The sequence below is a fragment of the Austrofundulus limnaeus genome, unplaced genomic scaffold (assembly GCF_001266775.1).
Source record: "Austrofundulus limnaeus strain Quisiro unplaced genomic scaffold, Austrofundulus_limnaeus-1.0 Scaffold165, whole genome shotgun sequence".
Lineage (NCBI taxonomy): Eukaryota > Metazoa > Chordata > Actinopteri > Cyprinodontiformes > Rivulidae > Austrofundulus > Austrofundulus limnaeus.
Window position 1 is genome coordinate 151,436 of NW_013952567.1, and position 11,785 is coordinate 163,220.

The 11,785-nt window shown below is 40.8% G+C and overlaps 1 protein-coding gene across 4 annotated transcripts in view; it reads left to right on the forward strand.

Annotated features, from left to right (window-relative positions):
• Positions 1 to 916: 916 nt before the first annotated feature.
• arhgef1 (Rho guanine nucleotide exchange factor (GEF) 1) overlaps positions 917 to 11,785 on the forward strand; it is a 56,736-nt gene continuing 45,867 nt past the window's right edge. For 3 of the 4 annotated variants that reach the window (XM_014017268.1, XM_014017270.1, XM_014017269.1), the window contains exon 1: positions 917 to 1,236. The gene's annotated coding sequence lies outside the window, so the exon portion shown is untranslated. The remainder of the gene's footprint in view (positions 1,237 to 11,785) is intronic. The other variant, XM_014017272.1, reaches the window with a different exon arrangement.

Sequence of the window (11,785 nt, forward strand, 5' to 3'; positions counted from 1 at the left end):
CTGTAAAGGGGTCCTAAACGTACTTATTCTAAAATATTACTGAACATTTATATGCAAATAAAACTCCCAACACTTTATAACATTAATTCACTTTAAGCTTGTACTGACAAAAATAAAAATAATAAAAAAAATGAATATAGTCTATATAATACAAAGAAAATATTCTGTATTTTGTTGTTGTTGTTGTTGTTGTTGTTGTTGTTGTTGTTGTTGTTGTTGTTGTTGTTTTACATGCATATCCTAAAATAGAAGCCTGAAATATTTTTTCACGAACAACAAATCAGACACCTGAAAGTTCAATAACTCATTCAAATAGTTCTTAACTTTCAAAGTTTTGCTTTGGTTTTTTTTTTTTTTACAAACTGCGTGCATTTTAAATCTATTTGGAATTTGTCTTGTTTTCTGCACATATAGCAGCTCACTAGTTTAAATACAGGGTGTCCCTGGGCAGCACTTTTCCACAGCTGCATTGTAGCATTTAATTGGAGGCGTTGTGACGACGTTTGTCCACAAGGTGGCRCCAAAACGACACAATTAGCAAGAACACCTGAGCAAGAAACGGGGGGATTTTGGATCTGAGCCCTTAACTTTGGAAACATCTGTTCAAACAGTCCAAAAGAGCATTTGAGACAAAGATCTCACATGATAAACTTATATTTAAGTACATTCAAATGAACTCTAAACTGACCGAAAGGCTTTCAATTATGTGCAAAATTCAATTAGAACAACTACTAAAGATGTGGAAAGAGATATAAAGATTTTAAATCCATTATTATTAGTTGGTAGCTTTTAAGTCATTTAGCAATTTTTTTTCCCACAAATGCTACCTTGTGTCGATGTTTCTGATTTTTATCACAGCACCTGTGAGGCCTGTAAATGTAGGTTTTACTGGGAAAAGTCGCAGGCGGCTCAGTGGGACAGAGGGGACGCCTTACTGTGTAACACAGCGCGGAAACAAACCGCAAACCCTGCTTTTAATTCCACTTTTAAGCTGCAAAACGCACCGAAACGAGGAAAATACATTGTTGTCACTTTCATAATAACACAGAGCGAAGCGGACTCGACCATTTACAGTAAATAAATTGCTACTTTTTAGTCGCCGCTCGTTCCCCTTGGCGTTTTTTTTTTATGTGTACTTCCGCGTACTATTTTTTTTCCTCTCTCCCACTGACACACGGCAACTTTCGAGCAGGAAACCCATAGACGCTTCGCCCGTCGTTTTCTCGGTTTTCACGGGTGAGTACGTCGTTTTAACACAACTATAGCGAATGTAAGGAGTTGTTGGGAGTGTTTTTTTGCTTCGTGGGGCATATTTAAAGTCACGTAGAGCTGTTTCACCGAGACGAACGGGCTTAAGTTCCCCCCACAGCTCCACACGGTAGCGGCCGCATACAGGAATGCTGTGCTCGGCTGTGGCTTCTCCTCTCAGAGCTGGAGCGGTTTAAGGACTTAATTTACCACCGTTTTTCATTTTTTTTACCCCTCAGGCAGAAAGTGTGCTTCTTTTGAGCAGTTTGGACGGTGTGTCAGAAGTGTTGAGTTTGCAGACAGGCTGGTGAAACTTCAGGTAGCAGAGAAGTTGTGTTTCTGAGCCGTGCAGGATTTATGCGGACCCCGTTTTGTGGTTTTATCTCGAACTACAAATCAGTTCAATMTTCCCGAGGGGAGTTATGTTGTGTAATAGGCTGTCAGTGCTTGGTTTATTGCAGGTGACCTTGTGAAATCTGTGTTTTTCATCGCCCTTTTTCCAGACTGAAGCGAAAACACATCTCTGCTTCACATAAATAATAAAAAAAAAGGTCCAATACAGCAGTGGTTCCCAAACTTTTTATCTTCTGACCCACAAAATGTTCATGGCAAAAACTTGTGACCCCAAATATTACTAGTCTGAGTACACAAACTTTGTTATTAACCCTAAAAACAAAGGCTACACAAATATAAATAAGTATTTATACTCATTTTGTGTTTTTGTAATAATTATAGGGAAAATATTACATCACCAATTATTTTATTCCACTTTAAATTGATTTCTGAAGTGCAGTGGTTCCCAAACTTTTCAGCTTTTGACCCATAAAATAACAGCAGCAGAGACCTGTGCCCACAACTATTTTTGGATGATAAACATTTGTTATCAGGTCAACTAAACATGGGCATAGTAACAATATTTATTATTCTACATTCATACATTTTAGGCAACTAAGGCAAAAATGTAATTAATTTAGAAAATCTTTTCAGAACCCCACCTTGATGTTTCAGGACCCCACTTTGGGTCCCGACCCCAACTTTGGGAACCACTGCAATACAGCACGGTTGGGTTCTGARGTGTTGGAGTTTGCAGCGGATTTGGAAAATCCAGACTGATGAATTAAGAGGCATGCAAAGTKTAAGTTGAGTCAGTGCTCTCTGGCTGATTGTGGGCCATCACTGAGCTGCATGGAATAAATCATTTCCTCTGATCTGCCTGTTTAGGCCTCCAGGGAGCCAAGTCCTAAGTAGTTTGGTTGTTTCTCAGAGAAAGAAAAAGGCGTCCATTATGTTTTCATTCACTGTAACCCCTTTAGCTATTGTCAGTCTTAAAAATAAGCCGTGCTAACCTTTGCCACATCTGTTCATCTTTTTTCTCTCTCTCTCATTTGCCAACCCTGTTTGTGCACAGAGCTTTAAGTAGCCAATCTCAAGCCACCCTCCTCCTCCTCTGGACCTCTCACTCATTAAATCAGACAAYATGGAGTGGACGCTTCAATGTAGACAGAGTTCAATAATTAGTGTCTGCACATAATTGATTTCCAATGGTGATTTTTTTCCCTTGTGGACCAGAGGACWCTGCTGAGCGTTTCCTGTGTTCGCAGGAAGCTGTTATTACTGCACAGCTACAGCGGCTTCATGATCCTGCTGCTCCCAGAGGCTAAACATGTGATGCTGGTTCAGTTTTGAATAACTGCACCTAAAACAAACAAACAAACAAAAAGTTTGTCTTAGTGTGTGCACGCTTTCATCCACAAACTTGAATTTTGTCAGAGCACGTGTCACAAAATAAATTCCTCGGAGTGCTCATAGGGTTTAGTCTTGCTCGTTGTTAGATGCTGTGTGTTAAGGGCGTTGCAGCTGGTGGTTTTTTTTTTTTTTTTTTGGAGACCATGACGTGTTCCCAGCCAGGCGCTGCTGCTGCTGCACCCAAGAGGCCCCATGTGAAGCAGGCCTTGCCACTTCCTGTTACGCTCTGTTAGACGAGAGGAGCACCGCACTTGTCATCTCTCTCTCTCTCTCTCTCTGCAAGTGCAGGCTTGTCTCGAGCCCAAAGGCTACCTTCTCTTCCTGTTAAAGGAATGTTGGCTATTTCAGCTGGGCTGCTGTGCCCCCCCCCCTTTTTTTTTTTTGCTTCCCCATCTCTTGCTCTTCTATTGTTTTAGGCCTACGTAAACTCACCCACATCCACCGCATGTGAGAGGGTGGGTAGGACGATTAAACATGGGTAGTAACAATTCTTGTCAGCCTCAATGAAAGGTGCCCAGCAGCTGGAATGACAGGTAGAGGCACCCACAGTTGGAACAGCCTGAGGGTGTCCTGAGGGCCTGGAGCTGTGTAGCTGGATCGCTAATAATTTACTGTAGCTCGGGCACGGACTTCAAAAGGGAACGCAGGTATTCTTCTCTGGCTGCGGTTAGTTTGACGAACAGGCAGCAGATAATGAGAGACAGAGCGGACCGGGCTGCTCTTCTTCTCTCTGCGGGTCAGCAGTGAAATCAACTGATTCGTGCTGAATGAGTTCAGCGGGTGGAGGTGGGGGTGAAGTAACACAGAGGAACATGGCTGCACTGTGCTGCACCTATTATGAAGGGATGCCTAAACAAACCACAGTTCAAGACGGCAAGCTGCAACGTGCCTTCGTGTGTTTCTGAAGTTGTTTGCACAGATCAGCCGTGGGTTTTATATGTGCAAAAGAGATTTGTAAGCTGTGAAAAATCTGATTTTATTGCATGGATGAGCTGCTTTTTGCAGTAGTACGGTGTCAATAAAGGGGTTAGCTTCAGACAAACACCTTGACCGTGGTGACCGATTCATAAATGCCGCTTTACGAGTTTACGACTTTTTACGTGTGAAAGTCACATGAGATCAGAAGTCTGTTTTTTTGCCCGAGAGGGAGACAAGCAGACAAAACAATTTAGAAAAGGTTGCAACATAGAAGGCATGYCACAACAGGTGCAAGTAATAAAATTAATTAAAGCTGAATTCCATTTTAACAGCTGTCATTTCAGGCTTTGGACATTTTGATTATTTCTTTTTTTTTACCAGATTAGCTCCCTTTTTAAAGGATGTTTTGAATTTTTTATAAACAGCTTTAAAAGATAACTTCACATTAGATCTGCCAGTTAATAATTTTTTCCCAAAGAGTTTTTTTTTTGTACAATCCTTGGATTTGTGCCCAAAACAGAAATACTTATTTCTAATGCTCTGTTTACTGTTTGCACACGTTTCCCTCTGCTGTGATAAAGAGCTGATTTCAGTCCATTGACTCTCAAACACATCCATACAGTGAAGCTGARCTCACCTCTGATTACCGGTATACAGTTCACTTTATAATACTTTCAAAATAAAATATGATGGATGAAAGACTCTGTGTTATATTTATTTTTTGTGGAGAGATGTGAGAAGTATATGTTGTGTCAAAAGGTGACTGTAGCAGTGCTTTACCAGTCAGTAAAGCACTACAAGGAAACAAGATGCCATGTCATTRCCAGGTGCCAGTGTAAACAATAAAAAGTTAGTTGTGGCTGTTCCATTAGTCCTTCAAATCTGCCCATTTTAAATTGATTTCAAAATTTTGAAAACCACTTTCCGTCCGTAGACCCTGCTGCTCTCTCTGTACCTGTCAAATAGATTTTWCCTACTCAAAGATGATCTCACACTCCGTCATGGCAAGACTGTTGGATTATGTCAGAGTAAATCAGCACAACTGTTATTATCACATCACATGATGATCATAGCCTATGTTCCATGATGCCCAGTGATGACCAAGCTTTACCAGTGTGCCCACAACATGCTCCACTCAAGACCCCTGAGTATGCTGCAATCACATCACCACTTAATCATGTGTAATGGGAAGTAGTAGGGTTGGGCGATATTAGCAAAAAAAAAAAAGGTTATCACGATTAGTTGTGGCATTATAGCCAAAAACGATAAATGGATAAAAATTATTGATATAATTAGAATCTTCAGTCAAACTAACTTTTTTCATTTTACCTGATTAAATTAGTAAGCTGTGAATTGAAACCCACTTTTTCACCAATGTGGAGTGGCAGCATATTTTAACTCAATATGCCAAAGGCTCAGACGTGCGCTTGATAGTGAGAGTGCATCGCWCACAAAAATAGGTCATGTTGCACTAATTGCAGTAATTACAAAGTRGCAAATAATAATTGTTGACAGTTATTCTGAAAATTCATTGCACACCATTCAGTTTTGCCCAAATTCAAATTTTGTCATATTTTTCAACGTGTTCCGTTTTCTCTATTTTTGGACGTCTTCTGAACTGTTATGTCACAGTACTTGCGGCGGAACTTCCAAATAAGGTCTGGATTTACCAACTACARTTTGGTCATCTTAATTCTCCTCTGGCTCTGAGTCAGACTCTGGCCTCAATATGTAAGGTTGGATGGACAAGTCTTCTGTTGTTGACATATTTTAATAAATTTGCAAGTAAAGTGCCTGTGCCGCTATATAGTTAAAAACTCCTATCAAACTGGAATGAACCACTCTGGAAGCTGGAGGGGGTGGGGTGTAAAGTAATTCAATGGGTGGATTGATTCTTTTTAAAGGCTCCAGCATGCTGCTGCCGAATTGTCACAGTTTCGTGACGAAAATTGCGTTTATTTCTGTTCGCATTGCCGACATTTCTGCACTTCTTGTCGCAACCCGYGTGTCAAACTTTTCAACCCCTCCACATAAGAACACATACAAACTATATGGTGTGATTGGTCAGAAGTTCGTGGGAACGTTTGTGTTGAAAGTGCTCAGATGCTGCATTTGCTTCAACCACTCGATAGGGTTGGGCATAATCGTATAGTGTGCAATTAATCGTGAGAAAAACATTAATCGATTACTTTTTGGCACTTGACGATTAATATGATTAATGCCAGCAGGCAGACTGACTGGGGTTTACTCCGATCAGTCCGCTCGGTGCTCCTCTCCACTTCAGAAATGACGAATATTAAAAATAAAGTTCTGTCTAAAGTAAAGTAAAGTTTTATCTATCAACACAATTTAAAATATGATGTACAGCCTGAAATCTGTAATTTTCACACAATTTGGAACAGATTTTTTTACGAAGAGCAAATCTTTCCCACTAAATTGGTCATGTGACTACAGATTAAGGCTGTCCAGGGACTCCAGGGGATTAATCGTCAAATTGATCGTTATCGGCTAAATACCACAATTAATTGTGATTAATTTTTTGCCAATATTGCCCAAGCCTACCACTCGCTTCAAAAACAGAAAAAAAAAAGCGATCGCTTCCAGAGCCAACTGTTGTACCAGGAAGCAGCGGTTTGTAAAGATAGTCAAATGGCCAAAAACTTATAAAATGGGATAAAACAGACATTTTTCACGGTGGAATCTTACTGATAAAAACTTTGGAGCTTAATGCTGGACCAGTTTGTGGATAAATAACATCGAGTGACGAGTTTCACTTTTTTTTTTTCGCATTGGACTCCCCCGGGAAGAAATCCCATTCAGTGACGTATGCTGCAGCGGGAGGGGTTTCCCAGGAGCTCGGCTCGGGGTGTCTAAGGAACTATGAAAGGTCTGTGCGAAAATGAACGCCGAACAACCACGTGATGGCGCGTGGACTGGTCGGCTGCCGAGCGCCCAAACTGCCTACTTTAGCCAGCTGGGTGATGATGACCCGGGTGGGAAAATGACAAGCTGGAAAGGAAGGGGCCTCCTCYTGAGCAAAGCAGTATCCACCAGTGGGATGAGGGGTTACCTTAAATCAGGTTTGAATTCTCATGTCAATCAAAATTTAGGACATCATTYAACAGTGGGTGACATAAATGTGCAGCTTAGACAGAAAAATGAATAATATCGCACATCACAATAGTGTCAAATTGGGCTTATTAAGTGACTTTATTCCTCACATTGGGATCTTGGAAGCAAAATCAGTCACATGGTTTAGCCAGTTTAGCTGTTGGATCTGAGCAGGGTGCTCAGATGATGCCCTGGTTGATTTGCTGCTTGAAATGAAGTGAAAACCATGCTTACTGCTTTGTCACCTGCGCTGCAAATGGTGTGCAGCCAGTGCATTCACCTGCCAATCTCTGTCATCTCTCTGCTGTCAGCCAAGATAATACTCCCTGCTCATCTCGCAGCATGTGTGTGGTCAGGGTCTGTCTGAGACAAGTGAGTAGTGTGTGCAGTGCTGGACATTACCTCCCACACAGACAATTAAGTGACCTCTTCTGGGTCCAAAAGGAAGGCGGTTAGTTTAGCTCCTCGTGATAAGAGAATTTTAGTGGAAGTTTAACCTAAAGCTGGCAGTGGCTTGATTGCTTGCACACACTGGGTGGGGAAAAAAAAAGTGGCAAATGGAAAGAGTTTAGATTCATCTGTTCAGGCGTGAGTCAGAGGGACGGATGGTAAGCTGATGGGATGAAGAGTGAGTGAGTGAGTGTGCGCGTAAGGAAATGGAGAATAAGCTCTTTCATTTCAGGGTCGGAGTGGAAAAAACGAGACTGGACTCAGGAAAATGTTTACTCTTGAGCAGCGAAGGATGGGAGGTGGTGGGTGTGTGAAAAGTCCTTCAGTCAAGAGAGTGAGAGGACAGTGTTCAGACTGTATGTTAACCCTGTGGCTTTAACAAACAAGGCATCTTGTATTTGTCACAGTGAAATTTGTGTCTACTTTGTAACACTTTCAAAACTATAAATTAAGTTTTTTAACTACTATTTTGAACAACACTGAGATGGATCAATCATTTTCTATGGCTTAAACACAACATCATTCTATTATTTCAGTTTTCAGACAGATTCACTTAAAACATTTTGTAAAGATTACTACATATTGTTGAAGGCAGAACTTCAGAAAAAGCTTGAGGGATGAAATCCCTCTTCTTTGTGGGGAATTCTTTTCAAGCTTTTTGCTGAAAAGTATGGCACTCTGACATATTGAAAATAATTAGGATATCTTACTGGTTAGGTGAAGTCAATTTTTAAAGCATTATTCGTGACAAGGTTAGATGCTTATGCCTCTGATAAGTGATAGAGGCACTAAATGTGTTTGCATTGCAGGTTTATTGGACAAAACTTCTGTCTTAGTTTATAAAACTCTGGAAAGTCGTGAAATACAGTCATCACTTTTTCAAAGCTATGGTGTCATTGCACATTTTTACTGTGAATTTGCTAAACTAGCATTGTAAAAACCTGTATTTTTAAGTACTAGAAATGTTTTAATCTCCGGGGATCAGAGAGTGTGTTCCAACCATCATGGGATCACTCTTCTTGCCCTCCCTGGCTAAGTTTGCTCCAGGTTGTTAGAAAGGAGGCTCCAACTGATCATCAAATCTTGGATTTAAGGAGGTACACTTCGCTGCAGCATGCAGAACGGGGCGGTGACAGACCTTTCCGTCAGTCCCATACCTTATATGGAAATGGGACTATTGCATTCCGGAAATGAAGGTTGCTCCGGCGCGGGATTAAGAGAGCAAAGGAAGAAGAAAGGAAGAAGTTAAAGAGTTTCTTCTACTCACGTTGAAGTACTCAGAGCATTATTTATTAATTTCTTTTATCCACCTCCCCAAACACAGACCCTCAGGTTAACCTCACAGGTTTAATGCCTAAGGTTAACCTCACAGGCCTAATGCCTAAGGTTAGTTTGTTACTGTAATATAATATTAATATCCAAAAACAACAAAGATTTAATAAAGATTGGAAAAACAACAAAGAACACACAAAATAATACAATGTACAAACAATAAGGCGTATTTCAAACAAACAAACTTTCATAAAAGAGAAAAAGGATGGGTGCAAATAAAGATAAGAAATTCCTTACTGTAAAATTTGTATTGTTAATGTTGAWAGTGTTCGATAGAAAATAGTGTCACTAGCGCCCCCTTCATTTCCGGAATGCAATAGTCCCATTTCCAAATAAGGTATGGGACTGACGGAAAGGTCTGTCACCGCCCCGTTCTGCATGCTGCAGCGAAGTGTACTTGGATTTAAGAGGAATAATGTGGCTTCCATCTTGGTTGTGGAACAGTGGACCTTTACCCTTGTGGAGTTGCTAAGGGGGTGGGAGTTCGCCTCTCTGGTCTACATGTGTTTTGTGGACCTAGAGAAGGCTTATGACCAAGGCAATCTGTGGGTGGTTCTGTGGGATTATGGAGTGTCTGGGTTGCTATTAAGAGCTAACCAGTCCCTGTATACCCAAACCAAATGTGTGGATGCTTGGCACAAATTTGAGCTTGTTCTTAGTGCGGGCTGTCCCTTGTCTCAGATCCTGTTTGTAAGGTTTATGGACAGGATCTTGTGGAGAGGAGGGTGTATGGTTTGGGAACCACAGGGTCTCGCCTCTGCTTTATGCAGATGATGTGGTTCTGTTGGCATCTTGGGGCCAAGACCTTTAGCGTGCACTGGGGCAGTTCACAGCTGAGTGTGAAGCGGCTGGAATAAGAGAGTCAATTCCTCTTAAGTATGAGGCAATGGTTCTCAACTGAATAAGGGTGGAATTAGGATTGGGCATAATCAAATCGTGTGCAATTAATCATCAGAAAAACATTAATCGGTTATTTTTTGGCACTTGACGATTAATACGATTAATGCCACCAGGCAGACTGACTGGATATTTCCCTAGTCAGTCCGCTTAGTGCTCCTCTCCGCTTCAAATCTGACGAATATTTAAACAAAAGTTCTGTAATTTATTTATCTATCAACACAATTTAAAATTTGAAGTATAGCCTGAAGTCTGATTTTGACACAATTTGGAAAAGATTTTTACGAAGAGCAAATCTTTCCCACTAAATAGGTCATGTGACTAGGACATAAGGGCGTCCAGGGACTCCAGAGGATTAATCGTCAAAGTAATCGTTGTCGGCTAAATACCACAATTAATTGTGATTAATTCTTATCGCCCAACCCTAGGTGGAATTCCCTCCTTTGGGTTGAGGGTAGTCTCTATCTCAAGTGACAATRTTTAAGTATTTGGGTGTCTTGTTCACAAGTGATGGTAGGATGGAACAAGAGGTAGATCAATGGATTGGGGCCTCATCCTCAGTTAATGAGGGCATTGCTTTGGTCGGATTGTGGTAAAAAATCAAAAAACAAAAGAAAAAACAAGCTGAGTTGAAAGACCAAGCTCTTTGTTTACTGGTTGTCTTCGTTCCAACTAGGGATGTCCCGATCAGATACTCTGTATCGGTATCGGTGGCAGATATGGCCGTATTTTGAAAATCGGTTAGTATTGAATTTAGTCATGTGATCGGGCCGATCCAGTTTTCACAACAGTTTTCAGCATCCTCATGCTTTACAACTGCCGTTAAGAAGTCAAGACGCACACAAGTATGCAACCTTGTCCACAGTGTGGGAACACTTTTCAATGGAAAACAATGATGCTGAAACTGCATCTTGCAAAATCTGCAAACTGGATGTTTCTCGTGGTGGGAACAGCAGGGCTCGCTTTAATACTACCAACCTTGTCACTTGGAAAGGAATTTAAAAAAATAAAGATATTGCATCGGTATCGGAAAGACTGATAATTAAAAAAATCTGATTTTATGGGGAGCCAAAAAAATCTGGTTCGGGACATCTCTAATTCCAACCTTTATCTATGGTCATGAGGTGTTGATCATGACCGAAAGAATAAGATCCTGGATACAAGTGGCCGAAATGAGCTTCTTTTGTAGGGTGGCTGGGCTCAGCCTCAGAGAGAGGGTGAGGAGTTTTTTCATCCTCCAGGGGAGCTTGGAGTAGAGCCACCGCTCCTCTGCATTGAAAGGAGTAAGTTGAGGTGGTTGGGGCATCTGATTAGAATGCCTCTCTTTAGAGGTGTTCTGGACATGTCCCTCTGGTAGGAGGCCCCGGGAAAGACCCAGGACTTGCTGGAGGGATTACATACCCTCTCTGGCCTGGGAACGCCTCAGGGTCCCCCCAGGATGAACTGTAAAGTGTTGCATGGTTGAAAGATATCTGGGTTTCTCTCCTGGACCTGTTGCCTTCTTGACTCGACAACAGATAAGCAGCAGAAGATAGAGATGGAGTGTTTTAATAAATATGCAATTTACTTTTTGTTTTAAAAGAGCACATTTTCATTTTATAAAGGTATGTTTCTGCTTTGACACGCTAATGATTTTCTCTAAAAAGCAGAAGAAGTTTTGAAATACGTGGTGGCTAATGTGTTTTAAATATGTTGTAGAAACATGAAGTGAAATGATTGCTCTCATGTGKGGTTGGTTGTTTAGTACCTCAAAAAGGACATCAGCAGTTGCTCTTATTTTATGTTTGGTAACCAGAATTTTACTTTAAAAATTAGTTTAAATTAATATGCACCACTGATTATAACCAGATTTTATCTAAGATTAGGACTAAGGTAAAATATTTGCTTTGATGAAATGAAGGCATCTCTTAATCAAAATAGACAAAACAAAATGTTGCATGCCTGAATTGTACATTAAGTCTATGAAATTTTCAGCATCATGAACCAAGGTGTGCCTTTGTGTGAGTACAGATGCATTTTTGGCAACTGGGCTCCTGAGCTTTGATTCTGGGCAAGACAAAAAAAAAAAAAAAAAAAAAAAAAA